This window comes from Mobula birostris, chromosome 4 (genome assembly GCF_030028105.1).
Source record: "Mobula birostris isolate sMobBir1 chromosome 4, sMobBir1.hap1, whole genome shotgun sequence".
Lineage (NCBI taxonomy): Eukaryota > Metazoa > Chordata > Chondrichthyes > Myliobatiformes > Myliobatidae > Mobula > Mobula birostris.
The window spans coordinates 148,260,457-148,284,029 of NC_092373.1; positions in this window are offsets into that span (position 1 = coordinate 148,260,457).

Genomic DNA, 23,573 nt, shown 5'->3' on the forward strand with positions numbered 1-23,573 from the left:
CACTGCAGCAAGCCACATCTCAAATACCAATGAACACTGGAAGGAGACAGCGAGCATAGTGATATGACAACAACCAGCTCCTCAATGTCAACAAAAAAGCTAGTCTTTGACTTCAGAAATGGGGGTGATGCACATGCTCCTGTCTGTATAAAGAGTGTTCAGGTTGAGAAGGTTGAAAGCTTCAAGTTCCTCTGTCATGGTCCCGAGCATTAATTCTCCATTTTCTCCTCATTTTCTTTGATAGTGGCACACCTGGTTCTCATAGAGATCTGCAGCATAAGAACCCTGGCTATGCACCCACTAGTTGCCAGATCGTTATTTTTGCCAGTGTGGTAATTAACGTTTCCCGGCTGCTTAGGATTGTGTGTTCTAAGTTTTGCTTCAGTACCGAGACTTACCTGTGTAACTTCACCTCTCTGTGCTAAAAGAAGTTTTGTCTGCCGTTTTCCCTTCTACGCTCCGTGCCAAGATAAATTGTGCCTGCCTCCTGCACTCCCACCTGTTCGCTGTTCAACACTCACGCCCGCATCTGCATCCTAACTCAATCTCCGTGCCTGTGTCCTGCGTTTGGGTTTGCCTTGTCCATTGCAACAGAACGATCTGGCCATCATGGACCCAGTGGATACAAACACCCTCCAACAAGCCCTTGCCAGCCAGGGTACTATACTGGGACAGCACGACCAACTCCTCCGGGAGGTCATGGAGAACCTCCATTCCCTGTCTGCTCACATTGCGCAGATCGGTAACCAGGTGGACCGTGTCTCTACACTTTTCACTCAACCCACTCCTGGAACCCAGCCAAACCAGCCCAGACAGTCAGTAGCGGTAACTCCCCACATGTCAGCAACAGCCCCGACAAGAGAGCCTCACGTACCTGAACCAGAGCACTACGCTGCAGATTTGGGGAAGTGCCGGACCTTCCTTGTTCGGTGCTCCCTGGTGTTTGAACAGCAGTTGTCCACGTACTGCACGGATAAGTCACAGATTGCTTATATCATGGGGTTGTTGCGGGGAAGAGCCTGAGCATGGGCTACAGCTGTTTGGGATAACCAACCAGATATCTGCTCTTCCTTCACCACCTTTATCGCAGAAATGAGAAAGATCTGTGACCACCCCGTCCGTGGTAAAGACGCCACCAAGCATCAACTCACTCTCCGCCAGGGCTCACGCAGAGTTGCTGAATATTCCGTGGAATTCCGGATGTTAGCTGCTGACTCGGGGTGGAACGATGAGGCACTCCAAGGGGTGTATCGGAATGGTCTCAGCGACATGGTGAAAGATGAGTTGGCGGCAAGAGACGACACTCAGAGCCTGGATTTCCTGATCTCCCTAGCCATCAGGTTGGACAATCGCCTCCAAAAATGCCATAGAGAAAGAACTGGTCGTCCACCATCTTTGGCTGCTCCTTGACACACATTACCGTCTCCTGCCAGAACAAGCCTCTCTCCTCCTCCTGCACCCCGAGTAGCTCCCAGCCCTGTCATTTCCATCGCCCCAGGAAAGGAACCCATGCAGCTGGGATGGAACCACCTTTCTCCTGCTGAACAACTCCAGAGATTGAGAGCGAGTGAGTGTCCATATTGCAGCCAGTCTGGTCACTTCTTTGCCACCTGCCATCTTCGGCCAAAAAGGGAAGGCTCACCAGTAGCAGGGAGGACCCTGGTGAGTCAGACAACATTCCCTTCCATCCCCCGACCCTGGATGCAGCTTCAAGCCACTTTGTGTTACAACCAACAGTCCCTGCCTCTGTTAGCACTAGTGGACTCCGGCGCTGAGGAAAACTTTTTGGATGAAAACTTAGCCTTCCAAGCTGGAATTCCTCGTGAGCCATTGAGTACCCCCCATGGAAGCCCGGGCACTGGATGGTAGACTACTGGCCCTAGTCATACACTGCACAGAACCCCTGCCTCTCCTTCTCTCCAGAAACCATCGGGAACAGGTACGATTCAACTTAATTTCCTCTCCTCAAGCCCCTATATTTCTTGGTTACCCTGGTTAAGCCGTCATAACCTCCACATCAACTGGTCCACCAGGAAGATAGTCAGCTGGAATTCGTTCTGCCATTCCACTTGTCTAAAATCAGCCCTTCCCCATTGGAGGTCACTGCGAACTCATCCGCCTCTGAACCCCTCAACTTATCCAAGGTTCCAGTAGAGTATCACAATCTGGGAGAAGTGTTTAGCAAGCAATGGGCTCTTTCCCTGCCTCTACATCGCCCTTATGATTGCACAATTGACCTTCTCCCCAGAGCCTCTCTACCCACCAGTCGGCTGTACGACCTGTCCCGACCAGAAAGGGAAGCAATGGAGGCTTACCTAAATGACTCTCTCACGGCTGGCATTATCCGACCCTCATCTTCCCTTATAGGCACAGGTTTCTTCTTTGTGGGGAAGAAAGACGGCTCACTGCAACCCTGCATTGACTACCATGGCCCGAACAGCATCACCATAGAGAATAAGTATCCACTGCCCCTTATCAACTCTGCTTTCGAACCCCTTCACGGAGCCATAATTTTCTCTAAGCTGGACCTGCGGAATGCCATTCACCTGGTCAGGGTAAGGGAGGGAGATGAATGGAAAACAGCTTTTAACACTCCCCTCAGTCATTTTGAATATCTGGTATCGCCATTTGGTCTCACCAATGCCCCCACCGTCTTCCAAGCCCTGGTAAATGACATCCTTAGGGACCTTATTAACTGTTTTATTTTTATTTATTTGGACAGCATCCTAATCTTCTCCTGTAGTCTTCAGGAACACACCCACCATGTCCCTCAGGTTCTTCAGAGGCTTTTGGAGAACAAGCTATTCGTTAAGGCAGAGAAGTACGAGTTCCATGCGTATTCTGTCAGTTTCCTGGGGTACATCATTGAGAGAGGGCAAGCGAGGGTGAATCCTGAAAAGATCCGGGCAGTGGCAAAGTGGACAAAACACACGACGCTCAAACAACTCCAGCAATTTCTGGGGTTCGCAAACTTCTACCGTCGCTTCATCAGGGATTACAGTCAGGTGCAGCGCCCCTTACTCAGCTCACCTCTCCTGCGACCCCTTTTCACTGGACCCCCGAAGTGGACTCAGCCTTCTCGGAGCTGAAGAGGCATTTCACCTTTGCTCCCATCCCGGACCAACCTGACCCCTCTCGCCAATTCATTGTGGAAGTCGACGCCTCTGACATTGGGGTGGGAGCGGTCCTCTTCCAATGCTCTGGCCCAGACCAAAGGCTCCATCTCTGCGCCCTCTTCTCTTGCTATCTGTCCCCCGCCGAACAGAACTACGATGTTGGGAACTGGGAGTTGCTGGCCGTCGAACTCGCCTTGGTGGAGTGGAGGCACTGGCTGGAGGAGCTGAACACCTATTCATTGTCTGGATGGACCATAAGAACCTGGCATACATCCAAGCTGCTAAATATCTTAATTCCCGCCAAGCCCGTTGGGTATTATTTTTTGGCCATTTCAAATTCATCCTCACCTATTGTCCTGGTTCCAAGAACTGGAAGCCAGATGCTCTCTCTCATCAATACGTCTCCAAGGAGGGCCTTCCCAACCCCAATACCATCCTTCCACCATCCTGTGTTGTGGCTGCCCTCACCTGGGAGATCGAATTCATAGTCAAAGGGGTCCAATGGACTCAACCTGACACAGGCAATGGACTCCCCAATCGCCTCTTAGTGCCTGACTCTGTCCGGTCTCGGGTTCTCCATTGGGGACATACTTCTCTTTTCGCCTGCCATCTCGGGATCGATCGAACTCTGTCCCTTCTGAACCGACATTACTGGTGGCCCACCTTGGATACCGACACTTGCTCCTTCGTCTCTGCCTGTTCTGTGTGTGCCCGTGGAAAAGCCTCCCATCGAACACCTGCTAGGTTGCTTCATCCCCTACCTGTCCCAGGCCACCCTTGGTCCCACATTGCTCTGGATTTCATTACTGGACTACCCCCTTCACATGGTAACACTGCTGTACTCACCGTGGTGGACCATTTCTCCAAAGCCATGCACTTTGTAGCCCTTACCAAACTCCCTACAGCCCATGAAACAGCTGACCTTCTTGTCCATCACGTCTTCCACCTTCATGGAATTCCCTCTGACATTGTTTCTGACCGGGGCGCCCAATTCATTTCTCAAGTCTGGAGATCCTTCTGTCAAGCCCTTGGAGCCTCAATAAGTCTGTCTTTTGGTTTCCATCCACAGACTAACCGTCAAATGGAATGAGCAAACCAGGATTTGGAAGCAGCACTGCACTGCATACCTGCCAACAACCAGTCGTCCTGGGGCACCCATCTAACTTGGGTGGAGTACACCCTGGTCAGCACCGCCACTGGAATGTCTCCCTTCGAATGCTCCCTTGGTTATCAACCCCCTCTGTTTCCTGCCCATGAATACAACATTGCTGTGCCTTCAGTTCATGCCCATCTCTGCTGGTGCCGCAAGGTCTGGAAGAATGCACGTACAGCCCTGCTCCGCTCAGCTGACCGCAACCGGAGGATGGCCGATCGCCATGGAATTCCTGCACCCAACTACTGGCCTGGTCAGAAGGTTTGGCTGTCTTCAAAAGACATCCCCCTCAAGAATGAACCCAAGAAACTCGCCCCTCGTTACCTCGGACCATTTGAAATTGAGAGCACCATCAACCCCTCGGTGGTCAAACTCAAACTGCCCAGATCCATGCACATTCATCCCATGTTTTATGTCTCCCAACTGAAACCGATGTCCATCAGTCCTTTGTGCCCTCCTGCTGAACCCGTCCAGATCATTGATGACTAACCAGTTTACACCGTCCGGCGAATACGGGATGTGCGCTACTGAGGCAGGGGTCTCCAGTACCTGGTCGAATGGGAGGGATACAGTACTGAGGAGCACACCTGGATTCCCTGCTCCTTCATCTTGGACCCTTCCCTCATCCGAGATTTCCATCGAGACAATCCAGACAAGATTGGTGATTCGCCTGGAGGCTCCCCTTGAGGTGGAGGGTACTGTCACAGTCCTGACTGTTAATTCCCCATTTTCTCCTAATTCCCTTTGATTGTGCCACGGTTCTGACCATTAATTCCCCATTTTCTCCTAATTTCCTTTGATGGCGGCACACCTGGTTCTCATCAATACTTGCAGCATAAGAACCCTAGCTTTGCACCCACTAGTAGCCAGATTGTTGGCTTTGCCAGTGCGGTAATTAACTTTTCCCGGCCGCTTAGGATTCTGTGTTCTAAGTTTTGCTTCAGTACCAAGATTTACCTGTGAAACTCAGTCTCTCAGTGTCAAGATAAATTTTCTAAGTTCTACTCCAGTTCCGAGGTTTACCTGTGAAACTCAGTCTCTCTGTGCTAAGAAAAGTTTTGCCTGCCATTTTCCCTTCTACGGTCCGTTTCAAGGTACGTTCTACCTGCCTCCTGCCTTCCTGCACTCCCTCCTGTTTGCCGTTCAATGCTCACGCCCTCATCTGCATCCTAACTCAATCTCCATGCCTGTGTCCTGTGTTTGGGTTCGCCTCGTCTGTTGCAACATCCTCAGTGTGAATGTCACACCTAGACCTAGCCTGCTCCAACCATGATGATGTCACAGCCAAGAAAGATCACCAATATCTACTTCCTCTGGAGGCTAAAGAAATTTAGCATGTCCCTGTTGACTCTTACCATTTTTTACTGATGCAACCTAGAAAGCATTTTGTCTGGACGAGTAATGGTTTGATATGGCAATTGCTCTACATGTGATCACAAGAAACTGCAGCAATTTGTAGACACAGCTCAGCACATTACAGGAACAAACTTTCCCTCTATGGACTCTGTCTATAATTCTCACTGTTTCTTTCAGTAAAGCAACCAGCATAATCAAAGACCCACCCACCCTGGACATTTTCTCTTCTACCCTCTTCCATCAGGTCGAAGATACAAAAGCCTAAAAACGCATACTACTGGGCTCAAAGAGAGCTTCTTTCCCACTGTTATGAGACACTTGAATGGACTGCTTGTACAATAAGATGGACTCTTGGCCTTACAATTTATCTTGTTATGATCCTTCTCTTTATTGTTTACTTGCACTCACCTTTTTCAATTGCTTTTACACTTTATTCTGCATTGTTGGTTTATCTTATTCTAGTTGAATGCACTGTGTAATGATTTCACCTGTACAAATAGTCAGCAAGAAAACCTTTTCATAATATTTTGGTACATGCAATTCAATTCAGTTCAGTTCAGGTTCCATTTATTGTCATTTAGAAATGCATGCATTAGAAAATGATACAACATACCTCCAGGATGATCTCACAAGAAAACACAGGACAAACCAAGACTAAAACTGACAAAACTACATAATTATAACGTATAGTTACAACAGTGCAAAGCAATACCATAATTCGATAAAGAGCAGACCATGGGCACTGTAAAAAAAAAGTCTCAAAGTCCCGATAGACTCATCATCCCACGCAGATGGCAAAGGGAGGAACTCTCCCCGCCATGAACCTCCAAGCACCACCAACTCATTGGTGCAGCACCATTGGAAGCACCCGACCGCAGCGGACTCTGAGTATGTCCATAAATTTTGAGCCTCAGACCAGCCCCTCCGACACAGCCTCTCCGAACACCATCCTCTACCGAGTGCTTCAACCCCGCCCTGGCTGCCGAGCAACAAGCAAAGCTGAGGACTCGGGGCCTTCTCCTCCGGAGATCCTGGACCACATAATAGCAGCAGCAGCAAAGCAGGCATTCCAGAAGTTTCACCAGATGTTCCTCCATGCTCTCATGTCCGTTTCCATCAAATCAGAATTGTGCACGTCACCCTACTTGACAAATAACAGACATCACCATCGGAGTGGCCGCTGCGAGCTGCGTCGCGCCGCCATCTTCCCACCATCTTTATGACAATAATTAATCAATACCAATATCAATACTTATAACAAAATGCAGAATATATTGTTAGGAATGAAAGAAGGTAATGTTATTGCCTAGGCATTTTTGCATTTTCTCTGGTTGTTGCTAAATTAGAATAATTAGTTAAAAGTACAACTATTTAGCATGACAGATCCTGCTGTAGATAGGTTTTAATTGTATCTGGGGTGCTCAGCATTCCTTTCCATTATATAAAGAGAAGACTAGCTTCTATGACAGTGGAAACTGAGGAGAACACCGAACTGGATCATCGACATGGGATTTCTGGTCAAAATTAGTTGTAAATTCTTTAAAATTGTTTGTTAATCTTACAACTTGTCTTCTGTTATCTTTGAGAGTACAGCGGTTTACAGAGCTCCCTTCTAATTAATGGACTGATTATATACTACCATTCATCAATTAATGTTACAAGATTGTTGAGCTTGTTCTGATATCTTGTTCATTCATTAGCAATGTTGCAGTAATTGCTCAGTCTTGCAACGTTCGGATACCCACTCATTTGATTGTTGCTCTCTGAGAAATCAAATTCATCTCTTCTGTTTTTCACTTTAGAAAGTGAACTCTTAAAATCCCAGGCTTCAAATCAAGATTTGACCAGCAAGATTTTCTTTGATCGTATGTCAAGTTTCTCTCTGATACTCAATGAAACATTATGGAACATTTCTCGAATTAAAAATGTGATAAAACACCATTATTAATAATTACCAGATAGATTGATAGACCAAGCTGCCAAAACTCTAACACAGGATTTTGGAAAGAGGTTAAAGATTAAGCCTCTAAGCTAAGATTTAGATGTTAAGGGTATTAAAATGTATGAACCTTTGGAAAATGGAGCTGAAGTAAAAGATCAGAGATGAAATTAATGAAAGGTCAATTGGCTTAATCCTGCTTTTATTTCTTATGTTCTTTAAAGAAAAGTACAGTCAAGATGGTCTCTTAGATCTGGCAAGGAAAGAGAAATAATGAGAGAAACCTTTTCATTCAAGTCAGAGCCAAACCATTTCAGGTCTCTGATCAGAAGAGCAAGGACGGGAGATACTTTTTTTGAAATAAGTTGAAGTCCTCCTGTTGGCATGTTCTTTTGCTTACATTCATCCAAATCTGTCATCTCTATTTCAACAATTATTTCTGTTCACCAATCACCCTCATTTGAGATGGCTTACATCTGTTTCCAGTCCAGTAGTGCTTTGACTATAATCTTTTCATCCTCTTTCCTTCATGTCTCTATAATCATCCCTTGCCCTACAACTCTTCAGTTGTGCGATCTTGTGAATTGCTTATTTCTTTAAGCAAATCAGTTTCATCTATACATTCAGCTGCTAATATCCTATGTTCTAAAACTCTAGTTAGAGTCTGTATCCCTGCCAAGCCTTCTGGTTACATATTCTACTATCGCCTCATCTGCCTTGGTGTTAGATTTTCTGTTGGTGGCACATCGGTGAGATTGTTTATTATGTTAACAGTATGATAGAAATGCAAGTTGTTGTCACTATATGGTGAGATTTCCTTTCAAACCTGGCTCTTCTTTGATCGCTCATTCTTCTGAAATGATTCAGCTGTTGATTTATCATGAGCTTTGTTGGAAGAAATGCACATGAGATAGTGTCTTAAAAAACTGGAGAAGCTTCTGCATCAGAGATTATTTTATCTGGTTTAAAGTATCAAAAGAATAGATTCTGGACCAAGAAGATAAACACCTGAATGTCAAATATGTAGAGGATTCACAGGAAAGAATGTCAAAATGTGAAACATAGTCCCTTAAATTTACAGCTTGCTATTATTACCTACCTGAGCCTTAAAGGGCCTGTCACCCACACAAAAATGTTATATTCACCATTGAAAAACTCCTTTCTCAAAATCCATCTGCAGAGGGAAGACTGCGTATGCACTCAGTAGCCATTTTATTAGATACTTTCTGTACCTGGTGGTGGCTCTGAGTGTATGTTCATGTCTTCTGCTGATATAGCCCAATCACTTCAAGGTTTGACATGTTTTGTGTTCAGAGATGCTCTTCTGCACACCACTGTTTCAATGAGTGATTAATTGAATTTGAACCAGTCTGGGCGTTCTCTACTGATCTCTCTCATTAACACGGCATTTTTGCCCACAGAACTGCTGCTCACTAGGTGTTTATTTGTTTGTTTGTTTGTTATTTGCACCATTCACAATAGAATCTATTATACATGCAAATCCCAGGAGATCAACAGTTTCTGAGATACTCAGACACCCTGACCGGCATGAGCAGTTATTTCATGGTCAAAGTCACCTGGACCACATTTTTTCCCATTCTGCTGTTTGGGCTGAACAACAACTGAACCTCTTGACCACGTCTGCATACTTTTATGCATTGAGTTTTTGACACATGATTGGCTGACTAGATATTTGCAAAATTGAGCAGGTGTACAGCTGTACCTAATAAAGTGGCCACTGAGCATATAATCACCACTCAAAGTTCAAAACAAATGTATTTTGGGACCTCTTTTAGGGCAGGCGTGACCTGTACAAAAAGAATGGGTTGCACTTGAATTCAAGGGAGGCCAATGTCCCGGCAGGGACGTTTGCTAAGGCTTTTGGGGAGAGGTTAAACTAGAATTGCTTGGGGGTAGGAACTGAACTGAAGACACAGAGGGAGGGGCAGTTGGCTCACAAATAGAGAAAGCTAGTAGGCAGTGTGAGAGGGAGGATCGGCAGGTGACAGAGAAAGGAAGCGCTCAGACTGATGGTTTGAGATGTGTCTATATTAATGCAAGGAGTATCATGAACAAAGTGGTTGAACTTAGTGTGTGGATCAGTACTTGGAGCTAAGATGTTGTGGCAATACAGAGACTTGGATGGCTCAGGGGGAGGAATGGCAACTTATAGTGCCAGACATAGAAATGTTTCAGAAAGGAGAGGGAGGGAGGCAAAAGAGGTGGGGGCATGGCACTGCTGATCAGAGATATTATCCCAGCTGTAAAAATGGAGGAAGTCATAGAGGGATTGCCTACTGAGTCTTTGTGGGTGGAAGTTAGAAACAGGAAAGGGTCAATAATTCTTCTGGGTGACCACCCAGAAGAATTATTGATAGACCACCCAACAGTAACAGTGAGATCGAGGAGCAGATAGGGAGACAGTTTCTGGAACAATGCTGTAATAACAGGGTTATCGTGATAGGGGATTTTAATATCCCCAATATTGATTGGCATTTTCCTAGAGCAAGATATTTAGATGGGGTGGAGTTTGTTAGGTGTTTTCAAGAAGGTTTCCTGACACAGTATGTAGATAAGCCTACAAGAGGAGAGATTGTACTTGAACTGGTATTGGGAAATGAACCTGGTCAGGTGTCAGGTCTTTCAGTGGGAGAGCATTTTGGAGAGAGTGATCACAATTCTGTCTCCTTTACCATAGCATTGGAGAGGGATAGGAACAGATAAGTTAGGAAAGCGTTTAATTGGAGTAAGGGGAAATACGAAGCTATCAGGCAGGAACTTGGAAGCATAAATTGGGAGCAGATGTTCTCAGAGAAATATATGGCAGAAATGTGGCAAATGTTCATGGGATATTTGTGTGGCATTCTGCACAGGTATGTTCCAATGCGACAGGGAAAGAATGGAGGCTGCAGGAACCGTGGTGTACAAAGGCTGTTGAAAATCTAGTCAAGGAGAAATGAAAAGCTCATGAAATGTTCAAAAAACTATGTAATGATAGAGGTTAGCAGGAAGGAGCTTAAGTATGAAATTAGGAGACCTAGAAGGGGCCATGAGAAGGCCTTAGTGAGCAGGATTACGAAAAACCCCAAGGCATTCTACAAGCATGTGAAGAGCAAGAGGATAAGATGTGAGAGAATAGTGTGACAGCGTGACAGTGGAAAAGTGTGTATGGAACAGGAGGAGGTAGCGGAGGTACTTAATGAATATTTTGCTTCAGTATTCACTACAGAGAAAAGGACCTTGGTGATTGTAGGGATGACTTACAGCAGACTGAAAAGCTGGAGCATATAGACATTAAGGAAGAGGATGTGCTGGAGTTTTTGGAAAATATCAAATTGGATAAGTCATCGGGACCAGATGCGATATACCCCAGGCTACTGTGGGAAACGAGAGTGGAGATTGCTGATCCTCTGTCAATGACCTTTGCATCATCATTGGGGACTGGAGAGGTTCCAGAGGACTGGAGGGTTGCAGATTTTGTTCCCTTATTCAAGAAAGTGAGTACAGATAGCCCAGGAAATTATAGACCAGTGAGTCATACCTCAGTGGTTGGCAAGTTGACGGAGAAGATCCTGAGAGGCAGGATTTATGAACATTTGGAGAGGCATAATGTGATTAGGAATAGTCCGCATGGCTTTGTCAAAGGCAGGTCATGCTCTAAGAGCCTGATTGAACTTTCTGAGAATGTGACTAAACACATTAATGAAGGTAGAGTAGTAGATGTAGTGTATATGGATTTCACCAAATCACTTGATAAGGTACCCCATGCAAGGCTTATTGAGAGAGTAAGGAGGCATTGGATCTAAGGGGACCTTGCTTTGTGGATCCAGAACTGGTTTGCACACAGAAGGCAAAGAGTGGTTGTAGATGGGTCATATTCTGCATGGTGGATGGTGACCAGTGGTGTGCCTCAGAGATCTATTCTGGGGCCCCTTCTCTTTGTGACTTTTATAAATGACCTGGATGAGGAAGTGGAGGGATGGGTTAGTAAATATGCTGATGACACAAAGGTTGGGGTTGTTGTGGGTAGCGTGGAGGGCTGTCAGAGATTACAGTGGGACATGGGTAGGATGAAAAACTGGGCTGAGAGGTGGCAGGTGGAGTTCAACTCAGATAAGTGTGAGGTGGTTCATTTTGGTAGGTCAAATATGCAAATATGATGGCAGAATATTTTATTAATGTTAAGATTCTTGGCAGTGTGGAGGATCAGAGGGATCTTGGGGTCCGAGTCCATAGGACACTCAAAGCTGTTGCACAGAATGACAATGTGGTTAAGAAGGTGTATGGTGTATTGGCCTTCATCAACCATGGAATTGAGTTCAAGATCCAAGGGATAATGTTGCAGCTATACAGGACCCAGGTCAGACCCCACTTGGAGTACTGTGCTCATTTCTGGTCACCTCACTACAGGAAGAATGTGGAATCGGTAGAAATGGTGCAGAGGAGATTGACAAGGATGTTGCCTGGATTGGGGAGCATGCCTTATGAGAATAGGTTGAGAGAACTTGGTCTTTTCTCCTTGGAGCGATGGAGGATGAGAGGTGACCCGATAGAGGTCTATAAGATAATGAGAGGCATTGATCATATGGATAGTCAGAGGCTTTTTCCCAGGGCTGAAATGACTAACGTGGGAGGGTACAGTTATAAGGTGCTTGGAAATAGGTACAGAGGAGACGTCAGAGGTAAGTTTTTTGTGCAGAGAGTAGTGAGTACATGGAATGGGCTGCCGGCGACGGTGATGATGGCGGATATGATAGGGTCTTTTAAGAGACTTCTGGATAGATACATGAAGCTCAGAAAAATAGAGGGCTATGGGTAAGTACATGTTAGGCACAGTATTGAGGGGCCGAAGGGCCTGTATTGTGCTGTAGGTTTTCTATATCTATTATAGAAGTATATATATGTCATCATATATAACCCCGAGATTCTTTTACTTACGGGCAATCACGGTAAATAAAAGAAATACAATAGAATCAATGTAAAGCTATGCCTAATAGAACTACTTAAAGGGAAATTACAGGCTGCAGATTGTATTGAGATAGGTTCAGAGGAAGTATATTTAGAAGTTTTGTCAGCAACCAGCAGTACATTGCCATGGTTCACCAGGTCTATCTTGGATTAACAGTATGTGGGAGCTTCAGGGCACCAGTCATGGGACCTCTGAGAAAACATTCCCCTATGGTTGTTGTCACATTACCTTAAGGTTCACAGCAGAAAGCTAGGTAGAAGGAATATGTTGGGTTTTTCTACTGTATCTAGTGCTCCCAGTGCAGTCACCTCTACATCAGTGCGACCCAACAGATTTAGGGACCACCTTGTCGAGCGCCTTCTCTTTGCCTCAAAAGATGGTATTTTCTGGTGGCCACCCATTTCAATTTGACTTCTTATTACCATTCTGAAATATTGATCCAGGGCCTTCTCTACTGCTATGATCAGGCCACACTCAATTTGGAGGAGCAACAACTCATATTCCATCAGAGTAGCCTCCAACCTGATGACAAGAATATCAATTTCTCTAACTTCCAATAATTTCTCCTCCCTCCCCCTTCCCTCTTTCTCCATTTCCCCAATCTGACATCCCACTCACCCCTTCTCTTATCCTCACCTACCCATCTTCTCCCTTTGGTGCCTCTACTCCTTCCCTTTCTCCCAGCTCCTCACTTCATAACCCCTTCCCAACCAACTACAGTACCTTCCTCCTCACCTAGTTTCATCTATCACTTCACCTCTACTGCCTTGTAACTATACCCACTCATGCTGAAGGCTTCGGGGTAAACCCCAAGGGGAAATCCAGAGCTGGAGTCTCCTTAAGGCAGTTTTACATCGTTTTCATCACTGACAAGCAACTGTACACTATTGGTACCAAACTGTATCAGTCTCTGCCATTCCTTTGGATATATCAGTTGCATGGAAAGGGGGAGCATGCCGCATGGGCAACATTTTGTTCTCCATATTGTACTGCCCTGCCTTGCATAAGTAGGCAGCTAGGACACAATATCCATGATGGATCTCAACCAGTGGAGGGCCTTTCCTCTCTGTTAACAGCAGGCAAACAGCACAGATGATATTCTAGGGTGTTGTGACTGCACCAAAGCTCTCCTGAGGAGGGTTGTTATAGTTCGATCAATCAACAGCTCTATTTCATATCAGAGAAATGTACGCAATATACATCCTGAGATTCTTGTTCTTAGCAGACACCAACGAAAACAGAAGAGTGACCCAAAGAATGAGTGACAGTTAAATCATTAGAAACCCAGAGCCACCTCATAACCCCTCCCATGCATAAGCAGCAGAAAAGCAACGACTGCCCCACCTCTGCCCACTTCCGCAAAAAGACATCATCACCCTCCACCCACCAAGCATGCAAAAGCAACGACCCCAATAAAGACCACAATCTGTTGTACAAAAACTAATTCTTCACCCCACAGTTCGACATGACACATGCTCTCTCTCTCTCCCTAATGAAGGGAAAAAGAGGTGACACCTTTCACAACAAGAGCGGAGACATAACAAAACATCTCACTGACTTACAGTGTTAACAGTCTGTTGCACCACCTTTTCTCCACCTGAGTTTTCCACCTCGAGCATAGGCAATAATGTGTCCCCCACCAACAGGAGAGAGAGAGAGAGAGACAGAGAGAGAGAGAGAGCACAATTCACCGAGTACTGAGCCTCCAACAGCTGATCTGCTATGCCTGATGTTCTGCTCTCTGCTGCATGCTACATTCAATGGCACTGGCTTAGAATCAGCCCATGCACAGGGCTGCAAAATCTCAGAACCCCAAAGGCACAGTCATCTTGGGAGATTGAAAAGCAGCTAGACATGAGCCCCTGGGAGTAGGTCCCACCACCGCAAAGAATCAAAGTCTGAGTGTAAATCCAGGTCAGGGTCCTCAACAGAATCCCATCCAACCTGATACATAAAAGGGGAGACATCAAAAGTAGAAATTAAAGCTGTTTTCATTGATGACCTCAAAGGAGTCACCACTGAGCACTGTCAAAACTCTGCCTCATCTACGCCACCACCAGAAAGTGATTTCCATCCATAAGGACAAGGAAGTTACCATCTATTCATGCTTTGCCACTGGAATCAAAGAGGAATTCAATATTGGAGCATAATTCTGTATAATATTGTGAATGGTTAATTACAACTTTGGAATTTCAATGTCTGATTAGAAATCCCATGGTTGCTTTCAGATTCTGAGAAAATACAAAGTTATGTTGCAATTTCTCTGTCAACTCTGCATCTATTTCCTTAATTTACATTCTTCATGTTCAGTTGGCAATGTTGTATCCTAAACTAAACTGCGACACCACTCATTTTTCAATACCCTATACAATTCTCTCTATTAAGTGATATCCTTGTCTTGCTGTGGTTTCCTGTAGTCTATATTTATTAGATCTCTTGGCACAAAACATCATAAAATCCTCCCACTGGGAGTATAGAGATTTTGCCTTGTACAATGAGGTTATTTAACGTGAGTTCTTTATCAGACAGAATCGGCGCAACTGAATGCATTGGTGACAATATTTGATGAGTAAAGCAATGCTTTTGATACAGTGATAAGTGTATTGAATTAGTAATTTTGAGGCCTGGATTTGTAATCCAAATGCATCTATAAATGATGAGGAATCTGCTTATTAAAGCTGCAACACGGTTGTATTTAACAACAACATTAACAAGTAATAGGCAGAATTAAGTAATCTCCCAACCAATGATCAACACAAAGCTAAATCTAGTTGTGAATGATTTTGATCAGATAAGAAGAAAAGGAAGCTACTTTCATTCTCATTGATGTTAATGCTAAAGAAAAGGCTGGTGCATCTGTAACCAAAAAACACCAAGTAAGTAATCCCTCCCATCTTTCCCCTGAGATCCGAACCACCACACAGGCCAACCTTCAGCCAATTTGATTCACTTTATGTAATAACCGAGAGAATAGGATGAAGAAAAAACAAAGGTTCTAGATCACGTTCCATCTGTAGTACTGAAGATTCAGGCTTTCAACCTGAAGCATTAACAATTCCTTGCCATGCTACTTGCTGCTTGAACCATTGAGTTCTTCCACCAGGTTTTTGCTGCTCCAGATTTCAGCATTTTCAGTCTCTTGTATCTCTTTCATAGTATTGAAGATCAGTGCTCAGAATTAACTCTTCTTCTAGTCAAGGTATTCTAGTACTGTTGGAACCCAGACATCATCCTAACCATGTGGAACACAGTTTACACAAGAAGGACAATTCCAATTTGGCTAATTATCTCTTATTCAATCACCCCTCAATCATTAGCAAAGTAACAAAATCTGACTTTGGTAGTTCTATCAAGCAGCAGTTACTCACCAAGTAACCTACTCATTGATGCCTAGTTTTTGACTTACTGGGACCACTTGGCACCAGTTCTCAGAACAGCCATGATCCTAATATGAACAAAATAATCGAACTCCAGAGCAAAGATGAGGTTGATTATATTTGGTGTCATAACAGCATTTGATTGAGTATAGCATCAAGGTGCACTGATAAAAATTATATCATGGCGTATTGAAGATAGCAGCCATTCATCAAATGATGAAGATGGTTGTGGCTATCCAACCCCAGGATATCATTGCATAAGATCTTCAGGACTACATTTTGAACACAGCCATCTTCAGTTGCCTTCTAACAGACTGTCCTACCATCATTAAACCAGGCACCATATTCAATGGCATTGTAAGCTCCCCATCATATGAGCCAATCCAATGCTTATATGTACTGTATAACGTCTGGACAACATTCAAGTATGGAAGTAGCAAATATTGTGTCCCAAATAAGCCAGAATATGGTGGTCTCCAACAAAAAGGAACCATCTGACCATCTACCATTGATATTCAGTGTCATTACCGTTTCTGATCACCACTCTTTTCAGTATCCTGTGATACACAACTGTGATGGATATTCACTGTCCTGAGCCAGAGGGCCTTCCTCTTTTGCCAAGCTCAGCTTACCAACATAGCAGCTGAAACCTCTAGTGATCAAAGAACTGTCTTTGAGTAAGATAAACTTACAACCAATATTATTTGTTCAGCTTCTTGTCATAAATGGGAACAAGTCCTCAGTTTTAATGTAAGTAGTTAGCAATAATCAGTCCAAAGTTAAAAAAGAAAGCTTTGTAAACAAACATCCTGTCTATAGAACACAGGATCCTGGCCCATAGCAGCAGGGCAGGTTTCTCAAGAGTTGTAGTGTAGGACAATGGGGTTATTTAACTGGGCTTATTTCAAGACAGGCAACATTGCTAAATTACTTATTTCTAAGAAGATTAGATTACAGACTAGATTGATTCTGTCATTTAGCACGTCAAACAGTTGATCTGTTAATAATTGCTATATTTGTATGCTCAGAGAATCATATCACAACATTGATAGAGAGTACTTGGAATTTTTGTCTCCAGAAACTTTTAGACGCTTTGTGTAAAAAAGGTATCTGAAAAAATATTGCAAACATATGAAGTGACCCAAATGCAGCAAAACAGTATAAATGTACAGAGCAGTCAGACTAATTAGGAATGGTCATGGAACAGAAAGAAAGGTGGTAGAAACATGCGGTAGGCTGGAATACATTCTTCTGCCTTTAATTTCTGTGACTTCATCAGCATCACATTGGTATGGCTTTTTAGCTTATAGGAATTTTATGTTTTGAAATCCATTGTGTTTTAGAAATTATTTGCAATTCAGAAAATTTTATAAGATAGAAAGCCTCTGTGAGGTTCAGAGGTTCAGATATGTTTTAAGAATTTTATCTGGATTTAAACACATATCACTAAAACAAATGTACCGTGTTTAAACTACTTTGTTAGCTGGAAGTATCTTCTCCTTGTTGAGGATGGGGGAAATACCACTTAGATAGTGGATATTGGCAGGTAAAGTTACCATAGGGGATAAATGGGGAAGTGAACTAGTCTTTGAAGAGTAGGTGCAGTATAACCTCCCTTTAGTTAGAGCACCTGTAGCTATCTAAATCAGAGAGGGCTTTGGATCTTTGTTTGAGTTTAGAACTTCATGGTCAGCAAATCCATCACAATCACAGTTGGTGCCCAAAGTATTCATGTTACACCAAAAGTGAATTATAATGTAGCAGTGACCCAATTCAGAAATGGTTAACAATTCAGAATGGTTATTATTCTTTATGGATTTACTGAGTTTGCCCACAAGAAAATGAATCTCAGTGTTGTGTATGGTGACATATATGTACTTTGGTCCCCGAATGCCCCTCAGATTGAACATGATGAATATATTATTCTTGAACTTGGAGGCTGAAATGATGAAGGAATAGAATATAGATTAGGATGCAAATTAGACAGACCAAACTCCGCTGTATGACCTGCTGGATTCACACTATCACAATTTGTACCAGATTCCAATAATATAGCAATAATTAATGTCTGGAGACAACAAGATGGCCCATTTTAGATAAAAATCATGCACCCATGTGGGGACCATATGCTTATGTGATAAAACCTGGTGACCTATATCTTAATCTCAATGAATGGGAACATCATGTATTCCTTCTATGCAAACAGGCATATTACAGGCCACTTACACTGCCATGATACTAAAGAAGATGAATAAGCAAAACAAGCTGTTGGGATGGACATTACTATGGGTAAAGGATGCCAGGGTTTTGGTAGTGACTAAGCAACAAATAAAAAGTAATCAGGATGATACTTTAAGCATTCTCCTAGATACTATTGAACCCAATTTCAAAGGATTTCCAACAAGGTACCAAGATGAAGCTGACGGTGAAGAAACATTTGGGTATGCCACCCCCAAAAAAAGAAACAAATACCTCAAGCCCACAAGCGAGAGGCACTGATTCAAGAAACCCACCACCAATTCAGACACAACCATGGTGGCGGGCAAGCCGCTCAAGTGAAATTAGCCATGTTATACTGGTGGCTTTACATGTGGAGTGACTGGAAGCAATTTGTTGAAAACTGTAAAGAATGTCCGGCCTATAATAAAGGAGAGATACAAGATCACCTCCTATATGACAAACAAAACCAATGTCACCTATGCAGCTGTGGCAGAGTGTTTGATTATATAGGCCCATTTCCAGCATCTCAAGGCAACCCACCTTATTGAAAACCAAATTGGTATATAACTGTGATAGTTGATCTTTGTATGGGATATGTGTAATGAGGCTGCACCTGTCACAGCACTCCAAAACTCCATATTCCCATATGCTGGCACCCCTGCCTGCATACCCACCCAAGGGTCTTCCTTCATTGGTAAAGGCTTTCAGGACATGTGTGAACAAACAGTTATACAAGTGGAGTACAATGCTCCATCCTACCCCTAATTGAGTGGCATAGTGGAGCAAAGAAATCAGATGAAGCAAAGTCTGTCAAATTGGGCTACATTTGACCCTGAAGTGCAACTGTCCGTAAACAATATGCCGATTGCAAAACTAGGAGTACACAAGAATGTTACATCTTATTTCATAATGTACGATGTCCACCTAAATATATCCTGAGTTGCTAACTCAGGCCATCCATCACTTACACTCAATACGAATCTCCTCAAGGAATGGGAGTTCAAGAATAAGCAAAAAAAAACAGAACAAGAAAGTTTGAATACCACAAAAAGTGTTCTGGGTCCAAGGAAAGGAACTCCATTACAATAAAACTAACCCTAATTTCTATCCGAAATGGGAACCTCCTTGACTTGTTAGCCAGGTAATGAAAGGCCTGTGGTAATCAGGACTGATAAGTAAAACTGTCTCTATAGAGATCAAACATACACAGCAGGATGTATCCCACTAGAATGAGTGGAACTCTTGAACCAGAATCAGGTTTAAAATCACTGGCTTATGTCATGAAGTATGTTGTTTTGTTCCAGCAGTACATTGCAGTATGCAACAATAAAAATACTATAACCTACAGTAGGAAAAATATACATGAGAAATTAAACTAAATAAGTAGTGCAGAAAGAAAGCAAACAAAATCACCGGGGCTGTATTCGTGGGTTCAACACCCATTCAGAAATTTGACGATGGAGGTGAAGAAGCTGTTCCTAAAATGTTGAATGTGTGCCTTTGGGCTCCCGTACCTCCTTGACGGTAGTAATGAGAAGAGGGCATGTCCTTTATAGGCGTTCTTAATGAGAAATGGCATCTTTTTGAGGCATGGCTTTTTGAAGATGTCCTTGATGCTGAGGAGGCTGGTGCCCATGACAGAGCTGGCTGAGTTTATAACTTTCTGCAGCTTTTACTGATCCTGTGCAGTGGCCCCTCTATACCAGACACTGTTGCAGCCAGTTAGAATGCTTGCCACGGTACATCTGTAGAAATTCATGGGAATCTTCAATGAAATACCAAGTCTCAACAAACGCTAAAGGAAATATAGCTGCTGTTATGCCTTTATTTTATTTTATTTAGGAACACAGTGTGGAACAGTTCCTTCTGTCTCACTGAGCCGTGCTGCCCAGCGATCAATTGATTTTAAACCTAGCCTAATCATAGAAAGATTTACAAAGACCAATAAACCAACTAATGAGTATGTCTTTGGACTGTGCGAGAAAACCTGAGCACCCGGAGGAATCCCACACACACATGGTAAGGACATACAAATTTTTTTACACAGGATACCAGAACTGAACTTCGAACTCCCATGCTCCGAGCTATAATTGTGCTAACTGCTACACAGTGCCATGATGTTCCTTGAGTATTGGATCAATATAAGCTCTTCTAGCACTGGTATCCTACTGGAATGGTTGGTGGAGTGATAGTCTGCTCCCAAGAGGAATCTTGGCAGGAGTCAGACCTCAAAACTGATTTCCATAAGGAGAAACTGGGTAGGAAATCTTCACTTAGCAAGAGTGGGGTTGATAGATATTCACTGTTCAGAGTCAGGAGCCTTTCTTTTTTGCCATGCTCAGTTTTTTAACATAGTAGTTGAAGCTTCCAGATAAACCCAACCAATATTCTTTGTTCAGCTTCTTATCACAAATGGGAGCCAATCTTCAGTTTTAATGAAAAGAACAGCTTTGAAATCAAACACACTGCCTATACAACATGCAATGTTGGCCTACAACATTTAGGCTGGATTCCTAAGCGTTTCAGTGTAAGTGAATAGTTTATTTAAATAGGCATTTTTTCCAAACTGGACAACATGGCTAAGTTATTTAGTTCAAGAAAGTTTGCAGACCAAATCGATACTATAACTAAGTACATCAAATAGATAAGCTGGTTATAGTTGAAAGGCTATGTACTTGGAAAATCAGCTTCACAGTATTAAGTGTAGGAATCTGGGAATTCTGTCCCCAGAAGCTTTTAGATAATTTGTATAAGAAGGTATCTGAAAAAATACAGTTTTTGTGTGAAGTCACCCAAGTGTTCAGAAAAAGATGGTATAAATGTTGAGAACAGTCAGGCTTATTAGGAATGGTCACAGAAGTATGAAGGAAACAAGGGATGAACTGGACTCCATTCCTTTGCCTTTGATTTCTGTGATGAATGGTTCACTCATCTACAACTCATTGGTATGTCCTTTTAGCTTTAGGAATTTTATCTGTGTTTTAGAAATAATGTGTAGTTTGGAAATCTTTTATAGGATAGTAAATCTCTCTGAGTTTTAGATGTGCCTTAAGAATTCTGTCTGAATATAACTGTGTCACCAAAAATAAATAGACTGTTTAATAAGAGTGTTTAACCTACTTTGTTAGCTAGAAGTATCTTCTCCTTGGTAGGACACAGAGATAGTGGGCATTGGCAGCTAAACTCACCATAAAAATGAAAGTGAACTAGTCTTTGAAGAGCAGATAGCTTCAATATAACCTCTCTTTAGAGATGGTACTCGTAGCTCTCAATATCGGATAGTGCTTAAGTCCTTTGAGAGTTTAAAAGGTCATGGTCAGCGTATCCAATACCATCACCAGAAACTCAACTGGGCCAATCCCATAAATATTGTGGCTAAGAGTGCTAATTGGATTCTGGGTATCCTGCAGTTAATAATTCACCTCCTGGCTCTTTACAGTCTATAAGGTTCATGCCAGGAATAGTGTTGGAATGCACTATGCTTGACAGGATGAGTGTAGTTTTAAGATCTTTTAAGATTTTTCACACCATCCAGAAGATGGCGGCGCGACGCAGCTTGCGTGGCCACTCTGGTGAATGATATCTGTAATCTTTCAAGTAGGCTGCTGTGCACAATTCTGATTTGATGGAGACAGACGTGAGAGAACAGAGGAACATCTGGAGAAACTTCTGAAATGCCTTTTTCACTGCTGCTGTTACTGTGTGATCCGGAATCTCCGGAGGGGAAGGCCCTGAATCCTTGGCTTTGCTTGTTGCTCGGCGGCCGGGATGGGGTGGAAGCGCTCGGCTTCGAGATGGTGCTCAGTGCTCGGTGTCAAGGGGCTGGTCGGAGGCTCGAAGTTTTCGGACGGACTCAGAGTCGGCTGGGGTGGAGTGCTTCCAATGCATTGACAGTTGTCGGTGCTTGGAGGTTTATGACAGAGAGAGTTTCTCCCTTCTGCCGCCTGCTATCGGGGACTAACGGGAGTCGATCAGAACTTTGAGACTTTTTTTTACCGTTCCCATGGTCTATTCTTTATCAAATTATGGTATTGCTTTGCTCTGCCGTAACTATATGTTATAATTATGTGGTATTGTCAGTGTTAGTCTTTGGTTTGTCCTTTTTTTTGTGATATCACTCTGGAGGAACATTGTATCATTTCTTAATGCATTCATTCCTAATGATAATAAATGAGGACTCATGAGGAGTGTCCTCATAATCTAATCTAAAACCATCCAGGACAAAAACAGGAACACTAGGTAGGCACCTCACTGGCCAACCTGAAATTCATTTCTCACACCAGCAGCACATGGTAACTAAAGTGAATACTCTCTACAAAATGCACAGCAGTTACTCAACTGGGCTACATTGACAGCATCTCTCAAAACCCATTATCTTTACCTCTGGGAACACCACTATAATGCACGTTCTTCTCTAAGTTGTGCACCACCTTGAAACATACCACGTTTCCTAAGTTCTAAAACTCAACAGCACAAACACAGACTTTCAGCAAAAGGACTGTTACAGTTCAAGAAAGCAATCGAACAACATTTATCAAAATCAGTTAGATGTGAGCAATAACTGCTGACCTTGTCCAGTGATACTCAGATCCTGATTTTAAAAATGGGTGAAGAGTGGGCATGGGATGTTTATATGGGACACTTGCATACTGATAGTCATGAACTGAATGAGTGAAGCACCAAAAAGAAAATTCTTTGATGAATCACCAACTTATACTTTTTGTAGCACATTAGGTGTAGAATACATAATTTTACCGCAGTAATAGATCATTATACCTTGGCCAGTTTGTGTAGACATCTTTCCTTCATGTATTAGATACTTCGGGGAGGATTGATTAATGATTAGTTTGGAACTTTGTTTTTGATTGATTAGAAACTTCTTTGGAATACTTTATGTATGATTGATTTCAGATTACTTTAGTTTTTCATTGTTAATTGACCATTTCTTTAGAATTGTTCATAATCAATTGAAGGAAGATTAGTTTAGATTTCTTAGGGGAAGATTGATTAAAAATTTGTTCTGAGTTCTTTTTTGCCTAATGATTAAATATCAGTTTGAAACATTCCTAGACCAATTGTACAAGGATAGTCCCACTTCAGAGCCAATTAAGATGATTTTCTAATTTAATGCAGACTGATAAAGGATAGTTTTAGGACCTACTCAAGTTCAAATGATTAAAGATTACATGCTTTGAGGGATGATTGATAAAGAATACCTTAAGATTCAACTAGATTGACTGATTAAAGACTTGGAACTTAAGTGAATTAATTGTTTCTTGAGGAAATAACTGTCTTACTGGAGTAGCACTAGTCTAAATGTGGTAGCAATCTATCAATGGGAAGCTGAGGATTCCGATACTGTAAGCAGTTGTCATTTTCATCTTGAGAAATGTTCCTCCTTAATTTTGTAGGGCTTGGTGCAGCTGGAATATAAACATAAAGA